Raw genomic sequence first — 12753 nt, 5'->3', positions numbered from 1 at the left:
GACCCTGAGCTCACCAACTTTTCCACAAAGCTATGTCCACAGGTAAGTACAAAGGGTGATTGCTCCAGAATCAGACAATATAACTCTGCTCTGCTGATATAAGGATGTCATCATCAACGCTGGCAAGAAAATAAGTCACTGATGAGGGCATATTTTATTAATAAGGCCAACTTTCATTTTATGGGGAACTTGGTAGGAATTTCCTGAGACAGTAGTTGATCCCCAAACCAATGATATTTGACTTTGGAATTTGGGGTAGATTTTCACAGCAATGGAGTTTAACTTCCTGATTATGTTTTAGCTGGGTTGAAAGTAAAAATAACCAGTAGTCCTTGGGAATGCAAAGACTGAAGGGTAGGTCCAGAAAATCAGACAGTTCCATCTCTCTACCCCATATTAGTGACAGACCCTTTCAATTGAAAAATTCAGAATTGCCATAGCGAAACACCCCTAAAGAGAGGAATGGAAAGATCAAAGGTGATGGTAGAGTTATACAGAAAAGATAGGACTTAACAAATGAATATGATTGCTGAATCATTAAATTGATATCTCTTTTAGTCTCCAGTATTTTAGAGCAGCTAGAAGTAAAAACCTAAAATTGTGAAATTGCAACCCATGTCAAACTCTGAAATATGTTCTACAACTAACTGTGGTGCTGTGCTTTGAAATTTAGAGCTTTTTTGTATATATGTTATTTTTCACAAAGAAAAAGAAGGAAAAAAGTCAATTGTGATGATGAAAAAAATATTTACGCTCTCTAGCCTCCTATATACTGGAGCATCTAGAAGGAAAAATCTGAGAGGATCGTATGGTAGCCCGTGACAAACTCTGGGATCTGTCCTATAATTACTTTTTGAAGAGTGATTTGAAAACTATTGCTTTTTTATTTCTTCGCCTTATATATATGTTTTACTATACAATAAAAAAATGTTTAAAAAAAATGTTTAAAAAAAATGTCAAGAGGCAGGAACCCGCGATCCAACAGAGAAAGTGTGTGTTTAAAGAACATAGAACAGTTTTTAAAGGAAAGCTGTTTCCTGCCTGGTCTTCTAGCTCACTCAATAAAAAAGGTCAAGGTTTGAGGTTAGGCTAGATTATATAGAAAGTTGATAATTTTTCTTTTCATTTTTCAAGTCTTTATCAAATGGTAAGATACATACAGAAAGGTGCATATATCATGTACAATTCAATGAGTTTCTATAGACTTAACTAATCTATGTAACCATCACCCAGATGGCAAAACATTACAAGCGCTCTAGGTAATGGAGCATTACCAGTTCTAAAAGCCCCCAGTGCTCCCTCCCCAAGGTTAGCAGGACCCCAACTCCTTTTTTTTTTTTTTTTATGGTCATTCCGTTTTACATATATAATCAGTAATTCACAGTATCATCACTGTTCTGGTTTGCTAGCTGCTGGAATGCAACATACCAGAGACAGATTGGCTTTTAATAAAAGAGGATTTATTTCATTAGTTCTTCAGAGAAAAGGCAGCTAGCTTTCAACTGAAGTTCTTTCTTACATGGGAAGGCACAGGATGGTCTCTGTTGGCCTTCTCTCCAGGCCTCTGGGTTCCAACAACTTTCCCCAGGGTGATTTCTTTCTGCATCTCCAAAGGTCTGGGCTGAGCTGCAAGTGCTGAGATGAGGTATGCTGAGCTGCTTGGGCTATGCTACGTTGAGCTCTCTCATTTAAGAACCAGCCAATTAAGTCCAACGTCATTCATTGCAGCGGGAACGCCTCCTAGCCGACTGCAGATGTAAATCAGCAACAGATGAGGTTCACGTACTATTGGCTCATGTCCACAGTGACAGAACTAGGTGCCTTCACTTGGCCAAGTTGACAAGTGAATCTAACTACCACAATCACATAGTTGCATATTCACCATCATGATCATTTCTTAGAACATCTGCATCACTTCAGAAAAAGAAATAAAAAGACAATAGAAAAAAAATTCATACATACCGTACCCCTTACCCCTCCCTTTCATTGATCACTAAATTTCAATCTACTAAATGTATTTTAACAGTTGTTCCCCCTATTATTTATTTTTATTCTATATGTTTTACTCGTCTGTTGATAAGGTAGATAAAAGCAGCATCAGACATGATGTTTTCACAATCACACAGTCACACTGTGAAAGCTATACCATTATATAACCATCTTCAAGAAACATGACTGCTGGAACACAGCTCTACATTTTCAGGCAGTTCCCTCCAGCCTCTCCACTACATCTCGACTAACAGGGTGATGTCTATTTAATGGGTAAGAATAACCTCCAGGATAATCTCTCACCTATGTTTGAAATCTCTCAGCCATTGACAGTTTATTTTGTCTCATTTCACTCTTCCCCCTTTTGGTTGAGAAGGTTTTCTCAATCCCTTGATGCTGAGTCTCAGCTCATTCTAAGATTTCTGTCCCACGTCTCCAGGAAGGTCCACACCCCTGGGAGTCATGTCCCATGTAGAAAAGGGGAAGGCAGTGAGTTGGCTTTTTGTGTTGGCTGGAGAGAGAAGCCACATCTGAGTAACAAAAGAGGTTCTTTTGGGGGTGACCCTTAGGCCTAATTTTAAGTAGGCTTGACCTATACTTTGTGGGGTTAAGTTCCATGTGAACAAACCCCAAGACTGAGGGCTCAGCTTACTGCTTTGGTTGTCTGCACTGCTTGTGAGACTATCAAGAATTCAACTTAGGGAATTGAATTTTCCCCCTTTCTCACCATTCCCCGAAGGGGACTTTAAAAATACTTTTTTATTCACTGTTCAAGTCACTCTGGGATTTATCAAGGCATCACTCTGGACAAACCAACAAAATCTCATGCCCTACTCAAGGTTCCATGTACTTATGGTGTTCAAATTAAGCTGTCTACATAAGTTATATTAGGAAATGCACTAGTCAGTATATAAATTTGGTACCAAATAAAAATTTTTTGCTTTAGTCTCACACATAAGGTAAAATTTTAAAATATTACCTTCTATCAATTTTCAACACCCTGCAGTAATAACATTCCTATGTTCTTCCTCACGCAAAAACAATTTTTTAATTTGCACATTTAGTCACTATCATTATACACTCTAGGCATTCCTAGATTATACCATCTCAGTCTTTATCATCTTTCTTTCTGATTTCATTTGTGCCCCCAGCCTTCCTCTATCACTCTCACATTCAGCTTCATTCAGTGTTTTAACATACTGAATGAAGTAACATATTGTACTATCTAACATATTGTACTATCCATTTCTGAGTTTTTGCCATCAGTCCTGTTGCACAATCTGTATCCCTTCAACTCCAATTACCCAATATCTTACCCTATCTCTATCTCCTGATGGTCTCTATTACCAATGAAATTCTCCAAGTTTATTCACTAATGTCAATTCATATCAGTGAGACCATACAGTATTTGTCCTTTTGTTTCTGGCTAATCTCACTCAGCATAATGTCCTTAAGGTCTATCCATGTTGTTACATAATTCATAACTTTAGTCTGTCTTACGGCTGCATAATATTCCATCGTATGTATGTACCACAGTTTAGCCACTCATCTGTTGATGGACATTTTGGCTGTTTCCATCTCTTGGCAATTGTACATAATGCTGATATAAACATTGGTGTGCAAATGTCCACTTGTAGGACCCCAACTTCTAACAGGAGAGGTTGGTTTTGTCTGTTTTTGTTCTTTATAGCATTGGGTGCATTTGTAGTGCATTTTCATTGCCATATGGTGCTTTGTTATGATAGGACTAGACAACTATTTATTCATCCATTCAATTACGCTAGACATTTTAGCTGTTTCCCTTGTTGGACTCTCATGGACACACACTGCTGCAGTGAGGATACTCTTCACCCTCCACCCCCAACAGGGTCACATTTTAATTCTTGAATTTTATAGTTCAGCATTAATATTACCACATGTATATACATGGTAAAAAACAAGCCCAGTGGTATTTTTGACATGGAACAAACTTGTTTTATGGAAAAACTATCTACAGAGATAGCCCATCTTTTCTATTCAATGGTCAAAATTAAAATTAAACATAAAATCTCTAATTCAGGGGGAACTGCTTCAATTTAAGTTATTCCAGGAAAAACGGACCAGTTCACATATTGCAAGGGTGATTTAAAGATTGTAACTAGAATTACTATTTTTGGTTGTCCCTTCCCTTCCCCACAATAAATTAAATTGTAGTTTGGGGACATTTTTCTCTGTTCAGCATGGTCTCAGATCATAGATGAGCAAGCAAACCAACATTTAATTACTTACAGTCAACTTGCTGTTCTAAACATAAAAGTTCAATTTATTATTTTGAATTCAATTACATCCATGGAACATACTTTTACTCTTTTAAAAAGTAGTTTTTATATTACATCCTTGTTTATGGAAAAGCTTTGAGTGCTGTACGTTGGCCCTGACACTTAAGAAGCACTGGCAGTGGCAGAAAGTAATTCTGAAGCCCCAAATGTCCTTTTGGGAAGGTTTTGCTTGTCATCATTTTATTTTGCTTTTTAGTCCCCCTGAATTTTCCAATAACTATCTGGAAAATCATCTTCTGGCTTTGATTTTTCCATTGGTGCCTGTTCTAATTTGCTAGCTGCTGGAATGCAACACACCAGAGACGGATTGGCTTTTAACAAAGGGGGATTTATTTTGTTAGTTCTTCAGAGGAAAGGCAGCTAACTTTCCACTGAGGTTCTTTCTTATGTGGGAAGGCACAGGATGGTCTCTGCTGGCCTTCTTTCCAGGCCCCTGAGTTCCAACAACTTTCCCTGGAGTGACTTCTTTCTGTACCTCCAAAGGCCTGGGCTGAGCTACTTGGGCTGTGCTACATTAGCACCAGCCAATTAAGTCAAATGTCATTCATTGCAGCAGGCACGCCTCCTAGCCGACTGCAGATGTAAATCAGCAACAGATGAGGTTCACGTACCATTGGCTCATGTCCACAGCAACAGAACTAGGTGCCTTCACCTGGCCAAGCTGACAACTGAATCTAACTACCACAGTGCCACAACTGCTTTTTCTTCCTCTTCATCTTCATTAAACCACAACCCTTCATCCTCTTCCAAGGTTGAGAAATCTATTACTGTGCAATAAAGATGGTACACTGTTCAGTTTCTGATTTTGTCTTTCTCCTGTTCATAATTAGTCTTCAATCCTTTGAATGTCTGAACATATTCAATTGATTCAAGTGCTTTGTACATGTCTTCAACTTTATGTTCAGTAAGGGACTTGAAATCTTCCACTATTATGAATTCAAACAGCCAAATACCTGCTGAATTCACAGAGTATATCCAGTTTCATTATCCAGAAGAGCATTTATGACAGGTTAGAAAAGATTCCCCTTGGTGATGTAACAATGATAAAATTCCTCTTTAAGGTCAATTATCTGCTTTATAAAGCGAAGAGCACACAAGAAAGCGTGCTTTGAATTAATTAAGACCATGACTCATCTTAGCAAGTCCTTTTTTCATAAATGGAATTTCTATGTGTCATGTGTTCCACACGAAATGCTAATGGCTCAAAAATTAAGGCAAGACTGAAGCGTGGGGCACAAAGGGGAACCATTTGGGCATTTAGAAATTGTCATCAATGATCTACAAAAGGCAGTGGTGGGAGTCATAAATAAATAATTCTAGCAACAGTTAGAAGCTGGTTCTTCATACCATTTGGGCACAGAGTATCAGCACTAAACTAGGCTAGGGAGAAAGATTCATTAACCAGAAGACTTCTGAAATCTTTTGCATAGCTGGTTTATATCCTTTCAGAGAGGAATTTCTTTTCTTTTTTTTTTTAAAAAAACAACTTGCTGAGATTTTTTTTTTTTTTTTTTTTAATATTTTATATGGGCAGGCACCGGGAATTGAACCCAGGTCCTCTGGCATGGCAGGCAAGCATTCTTGCCTGCTGGGCCACCGTGGCCCACCCGAGGAGTTTATTTTCAATCTCTGTTTTCCTTTGGCCTCTAAAGTCCTTTCTCCAGAGAAAAAGTCAATTCCTAGTCAGACTATGTTCTAGTTTGCTAGCTGCTGGACTCCAATATACCAGAAACAGAATGGTTTTTAAAAAGGGGAATTTAATAAGTTGCTAGTTTACAGTTTTGAGGCCAAGAAAATGTCCCAATTACAACAAATCTAGAGACATGGCCAATCAAGGGTATCCAGGGAAAGATACCTTGGTTCAAGAAGGCCGATGAAGTTCAGGGTTTCTCTCTCAAGTGAGAAGGCACATGGTGAACACGGTCACAGTTTCTCTCTTGTCTGGAAGGGCACATGGCGAGCAAGGCATCATCTGCTAGCTTTCTCTCCTGGCTTTCTATTTCATGAAGCTCCCCGGAAGGCATTTTCCTTCTTCATCTCCAAAGGTCGCTGGCTGGTGGACTCTGCTTCTTGTGGCTATGTCGTTCTGCTCTGCTCTCTCTGAATCTCTCATTCTCCAAAATGTTTCCTCTTTTATAGGACTCCAGAAACTAATCAAGACCCACCCAAATGGGTGGAGACATGCCTCCACCTAATCCAGTTTAACAACCACTCTTCAATAAATCTCATCTCCAGGGAGATGATCTAATCACAGTTTCAAACATACAATGCTGAATAGGGATTAGAAGAAACGACTGCCTTTACAAAATGGGATTAGGATTAAAACATGGCTTTTCTAGGGTACATACATCATTTCAAACCAACACAGACTAGATCAAAGTATAACGTTTGTCAGTTTCCTCTTTATCCACAGGCCTAGCAACTTTAAGATGGTTTTGCCCAGGGCTGAGTATCCACTGACAGTGCTTTTTCTTAGCGCTCAGAATTTCCCAATTTGCCTTTGAGAAACTCATACTTCATTTTATAAATAATAGCTACAGGCTTTATCATTCACTAATTTTATTTACAGAATCAAGACAATATGCCATCGTGGATACAAACTTAGAGTACCAGTCTCTTGAGTATGGGAGGGTAAGATGTATTCTTTGAAGGTTTGTTATCAAACAAAGATACAGCTGGGGGACATCACTTACTGTAAATGACCTTTAAGAGGGAATCGAATTTGAACTTGTTTTACCACTTGAAAATTGGACAGGGCCGTTACAAGAATAAATACAGGTTTTCATCAAAGGCCATTATTTCCAAGGCCAAAAGCTGAGACAGAACATTTTTTGCAAAATTCAGTCCTTAGAACCAATTCTGCTCTGCTTGCATTTACACTAAGTCCGTTATTGCTTGGGGGTGGAAATAACAGATTTCTGAAAATGTAGTCTTCATGTGTCAGACTAGAAAGAAATATTTCTTTTTCCCACCTAGTCCAACTAATGTTTCTGTTTGTGGCCCATTCCTACCCCTTCTTGACCTAAACCAATTCAAGACTGTGATAATGACTAATAATGGGTTAGAATATTACTTCTCCCCCTAATAAACATTACAATAGGACTTTCAGGTCTTGAGCCTGGTGGAAAAAGAAAAGATAAGATCTTTTTATAGTAAATGAAACTTTCATGGTAATGCTAATAATGAGTGCTGCTACTGGAGCACAACTCTAATCATGAGAACTCGGATGCATTTTTCAGATGAGGAAACTGAGGCACGAAGAGATTAGACAACTTGTTCTTAGTCACTCAACCAAGTAAGGAGCAGAACCAAGATTCAAACCAGGTTTTTTCCACTCTGTCCTCTGTCTCAGTGGGTACCCACTTGCTCTACAAGGATGAAAAGGTCTGAGGAACAAAGGGAACATTTGAGCAAGTTCACACTAATAGAAGAGTGAACCTCAGAAATGCTGTAGAAATATATTCAGAGTGGGTGAGACCACTTGGAGGAAAAGAGGACGCTGCCGCCTAGGTAGGGAGTGTCCTTATTGTCTTCCTCTCTCTACCCTGCCTTCTCCCACACAGTCTCACAGACCTTGTAGGGCCAGGCCAGTCTTGATGCCTCTGATGGTCCCAGGCATTCAGGAAGGAGCAAGTACTCTTGCTCGTCCTCCTTTATTTCTGTCTCTGCAAAACTGTCTTCTTCTCAGCGCGCAGCCCTCCCTCGGTTGGGGATCGTGCACTGCAGCCCTAAGGACATGCAGAGGCTGAAAGTCTGCACCTGTTTCTGGAGAAGAGTCCCCTGCAAAGTTCCTGCCAGCTCTGTCCTTGACCCTCAACAGCCTTTCGAACCCAGGGCCGCAGGCCAGCTGCACTCTTAACCAGGAGTCTAGGCAAGAGTTTCAATAATTCCTTTAGGTTAGCCTGCTGTGTCATGCTAACCTGGGACTTCAAGCCAATAACTGGGAATATCCTCTGCGACATGGTGCAGAGGTCAGGGGGGAAGTGCTGGCTCCCCACATCCTGCCTACCTGATGGGTCAGATCTATTGCAGCCATGGAATCATGGGTATTATCACAATAACACCTGATTATACCAGTTCATTTACAGAACCCCTCAGATGAGAATGGAGAAAGAAAACGGATATGCATATGGTAAGAATGTTTGTGTTTGTACGTGGTTATGTATCATAAATTAAAAAAAAAAATTCCAGAAACTGAAGTTCAAGAAAAAGTCCCTTTGTAGGAAATAAAGTATATATAGCTGAGAAAGGGAATTGTCAGGGAAATGCCTATATAATAAGTTAAACTCCAAATAATTGCAAACACATTGTATGATACGTACCAAGACTCAGTAAATTGAATGAAAGGTTAAAGAAAGAAAAGAAAATGGATATGAAAGCAGTTGGTAACTTCCAAAGCCCCAGAAATAGTTAAAAGGCTACATAACCAAAGCTTTCCTGGCCCATTCCAGAGTTTAGTCCTTGGATCTCTGTTCTTTTCTCTGATCCCATTCTCCCTGAGTGATCTCATCTGTTCCAAGGTTTTAATCACGAGTTACATACTAATCACACCTAAATCTACGTGTCTAGATGTAGACGTCTCCCTAGAACTTTAGATTTTTATTTCTTACATTCCTAGATATCTCTATTTCAGCGTCCGACACATACCTTAGAGTAAAGAGAGCACATCCTCTTGTGCACAAACCCCTGCTCTTCCTTCTGAATTCTCCATCTCATCTCAAAGGTGATAGCATTAGCTACACAGTCACCTGAGCTAGACACTGAAGAGCCTTCTGTGTCTCCTCCTCTGCTCTCATTCCCTTTCATGCAAGGCTCTTATATCTGTTGCTTCTTCCCCAACCTCACCAATTCAGATATTCGTTTCTTTCCCCTATGTTATTGCACTCTCACCTAGATGATGTTCCATGTTCTCCTTGTCTCCAGATCTGTCCCATCAATCAACCCTCCAATCTACCCTTCTGCTCGCGTGATCTTTGTACAATTTAAGTCTGTCCATAAGACTTCCCAGCTTAAAACTCCTCAGTGATGTCCGGATAAAACCCAAGCTCCTTAACCTGACAGATGCAAGGCCTTCCCTGTCAGCCTCTTCTGGCCTCCTCTGCCCCCAACCTTGTTTCTCTCTGTCTTTGCTGGTATTGACCTTTCTGTCTGAAGTATGGCCTCTTTCTCATATCACTTCCTCTATATCTCTCCCCGTAGCTAAATCCTATTTCTCCTTTAGATTCAGATTAGATATCGTTTCTTTCAAGAAGGCTTCCCTAACTAATTCCATCCCCTGGTCCATTAGGTGCTTATATTTGTATATCCTACATAAAATTGTATCATTGCACAGAACTAATGTATTATCATTATTTGTTATTTCTTATAATTACATTATACTGTGCGTCTCCTCTCCAGGACTGTAATCCGTTTGGAGGCAAAAACGTGTTTTTATATTCTTAGTTTCTAGTATAGAGCATGGCAAAAATTAAGCCCCCAACAGTTTGAATGAATGAATGTCAGAAAAGTAGTCTTAGCTTTTAAAAAATGTTTTCAATGGTAAGAGATGAAAAGTTGTTTTAGCCAACCCTCAATTACAAGGCATTCAGTTAGTGAACTGAATCTATTTCTTTGAATATGTTTTAAGTTGATGCCAACAGTTGTATGGTAACATTGCTGAAACAATGTGCCTTAAACAGTCCAGTGCCCAATTGAGTGATTGTAGATCTTGTCTTCTCCTCTTGTCTCCCCACAGCTGGGTCTCCAAAGAGTTTCAAATGGAAGAAGCAAACACTTCCAGCCCTATCAGATCTGGTCTTCTCCCTACACCACCTGCAGAGCAGAGCTCCGACGTGACCACCTGGGGGCAGTGCTGACTTGCTGATGGGTTTCACAGCCAACCTGAGGGAACCCCAGTGCTGAGCGATCCCACTTCTAAAGGATGTCTTTGGCTGAGTCCACCTTGGACTTAGGTTCTCGATGAATTGACAGGGAAACAACTGGAATAGGTACCTGGTATGAGGTATCCTCACAAAGCAGGATACACAACCATATACACATCTTGGAACACCTCCAGCCTCTCACACCTGAGAGGTAGGGTTAAATGAATCAAGCTGGAGCCTCTTTGAGTTAGGAAACCTAAATACTTGAAATAGGAAAATATGGGGACTGCTGTTAACTTTTGATCGTTTTGTTCCATGATATAACAAGTCATGGAAATGTCACATTTCTTCAGTTTCCTAAATTAAATATCCTTGGCTCCCATTCACCAACTACTAGAAAATCAAATCTTTGTCCTTTTTCAGGAGTTTACAGATGTTTGAGGGGAAAAGTCTCTCAGTCTGTGCTTGCCACACGTTTTGCTCTTTACCCGTAACATTGGTCCCTTTCTCTAGGCCTCCTCCCTGGGGCGTAGGGGTCTCTGCCAAGACTCCCAAACAGCTGTGGTCTTTGTCCACCTCCCTAATTGCTAGTAATCACCATTCAAGGTTCTCACACCGCAGGGATCTGTGGAAGAGCTGAAGCAAGTCCTGACCACACAGGGAGGCTGCAATGCTTGTTGGCACCACCCCCCTCCAAGCCAGGCTCGGGAAATTCTCTCTGTTCTGCCCTCCTGTAATCCTGGGCCCTTACTTCTCTCAGACAAAACAGCTTCATAGCCTCTGAGACCCTGCGGCTTCATAGCCTCTGAGACCCTGAGCTGATTTCAAAAACAAAAACCTGCTGATTTGTTTTTTTCTTTTCTGAGATAAGAGAAGACCTTATCTCCAGAACAGCAACAGCACAAAATCTTAGTTACTCTTTTTGCAGCGGGAGTTGAAAGGAAGGACCTGTTCATTCTTCTAGGCAGTACAGAAACAGCTGACACCACACGAAATAAGATAGCCAATTTCTCCAGCAGTTTATCCCGTCGAACATCTTGCTCCCAGAGTAAGGGGCCTCTGCTAAAAGAGACAGGAGGCCAACCTGTAGGTGGATCTCCACAGTGAAAATGCTCCAGCCTCAGCCTGGGAGATGCTTCAAGTTGGAAGTAAGCAGCTAACATGGACTCCCCGATTTTCGGCGTAGGGTCCCAGACTCCCTGGAGAGGGTAGGACTGCTACTCTGAGGTTCCAGTTCCTTGGAGCTGGCCTACTTTAGCCTTTCCCAATTTCTGGTCTCAGGAGTTTTAAAGAACCCATGAGAGGATTACCCCAGTACCCCATCTAGCCCTTGAATAATGGAATAATAGAAGAGAACTCCCTTCACCACGGATTTCTTTTGCATACAAATTTATTTTTTCAATATTGCATTAAAGTACTTATTTTGATTACTGAGGGTCTTGGTGCCCCCTGAACCTTTACACCTGAGATGAGTGCCTTGCTCATCTCACCCTAGTCAGGTCCTGACTGCACACCCCTTCCTGGGCCACCTGGAACGTTTTTGGTTTCCAGGATGTGGGGTAGGGTCTGGGCCTAGCTGCTTAAGACCCCTGGTTGGATAAAGGCATCACAGACTGACCCTAGGTGGAGGATGGAGGCCCAGTGTCCTGGGCCAGCACTTCTCTTGGACCCTCAGCTGACTATCTCGAGTCCACACTGGTGAAGTACATTGAGATACCTTGCCATCAAGACAAAAGTCCTTTGGTAGATTTTTGTCATAGGTGGAGAGAATTCACTAACATGCCATTTATCAGGGGTCACAGGAAGATCCAAGAATTTCCCTACAAAATATAAGTTGTCCTAAAAAAAAAATATATATATATATGTATTTAATTGGTCCTGATTTAAGTTCACATTCTCTAATGCGGCCTATAATAAGGCCAGCCCTTTGTCACTTCATTCCATCCAGATTTCTAGCCTCAGATCTAGCCATTCCCCAAACACACTCTGCTTTGGTCATGGGGAGCAATTTGGTGTATTTGCTGTCGCCAAGCATAAGAAATATTTTCAGGCCTCCATGCCATTGCTAATGCTATTTCTCTACCTCAAATACCCTTTTTCTTCCTCTCTGCCTGATGAACTCTCTATATCCAAGGCCCAAATCAAATGTCCTCTCCTTTGTTGTATCCCCTGATATGATCCCCTTACTGAACTGCACTAACATTTCTGACAGTACCCATCCCATTTTCATGTAGATGTTTTTTTATTTACATCTTCCTATAAGATGGTGAATTCAGTGAATGGCTTGAGAACTCAGGCATAAGCAACTCCTACATTTACTTCCTCTCCCCACTATCCTCAGCAATGCATCATTCACCCTCCATCCCAGCTTTTAGCATAATGCCGGGCACATAGGACGTGCCGAACAATCATTTGTTGAATATGATGAAAGCTGAAAACCATTAGGTAAAATGTGTTGTTCTCTTATTTTCACTTTCTATTTATGCTTCTTAGGAGATTTTAGTTCCTGGTTCCAATTTGCTTTCCTGATGTTCTTTCTGGCCATGTTTATCCCATTCCAATTTTAACTAGCTTTCTTGGCTATT

The 12753-nt window shown here is 40.7% G+C and overlaps 1 long non-coding RNA gene across 12 annotated transcripts in view; it reads left to right on the top strand.

Moving 5' to 3' along the window:
- The window catches only part of LOC143642507 (uncharacterized), a 145466-nt gene extending 133926 nt beyond the window's left edge, over positions 1-11540 (top strand). For 8 of the 12 annotated variants that reach the window (XR_013155699.1, XR_013155698.1, XR_013155697.1 and 5 more), the window contains one exon: positions 10042-11088. This is a non-coding gene — a long non-coding RNA (uncharacterized LOC143642507). The other 4 variants (XR_013155711.1, XR_013155716.1, XR_013155721.1 and 1 more) reach the window with 4 other exon arrangements.
- The last annotated feature ends 1213 nt before the right edge of the window (positions 11541-12753 follow it).

The sequence above is a fragment of the Tamandua tetradactyla genome, chromosome 1 (assembly GCF_023851605.1).
Source record: "Tamandua tetradactyla isolate mTamTet1 chromosome 1, mTamTet1.pri, whole genome shotgun sequence".
Lineage (NCBI taxonomy): Eukaryota > Metazoa > Chordata > Mammalia > Pilosa > Myrmecophagidae > Tamandua > Tamandua tetradactyla.
This window is presented reverse-complemented; position numbering and strand designations above follow the sequence as displayed.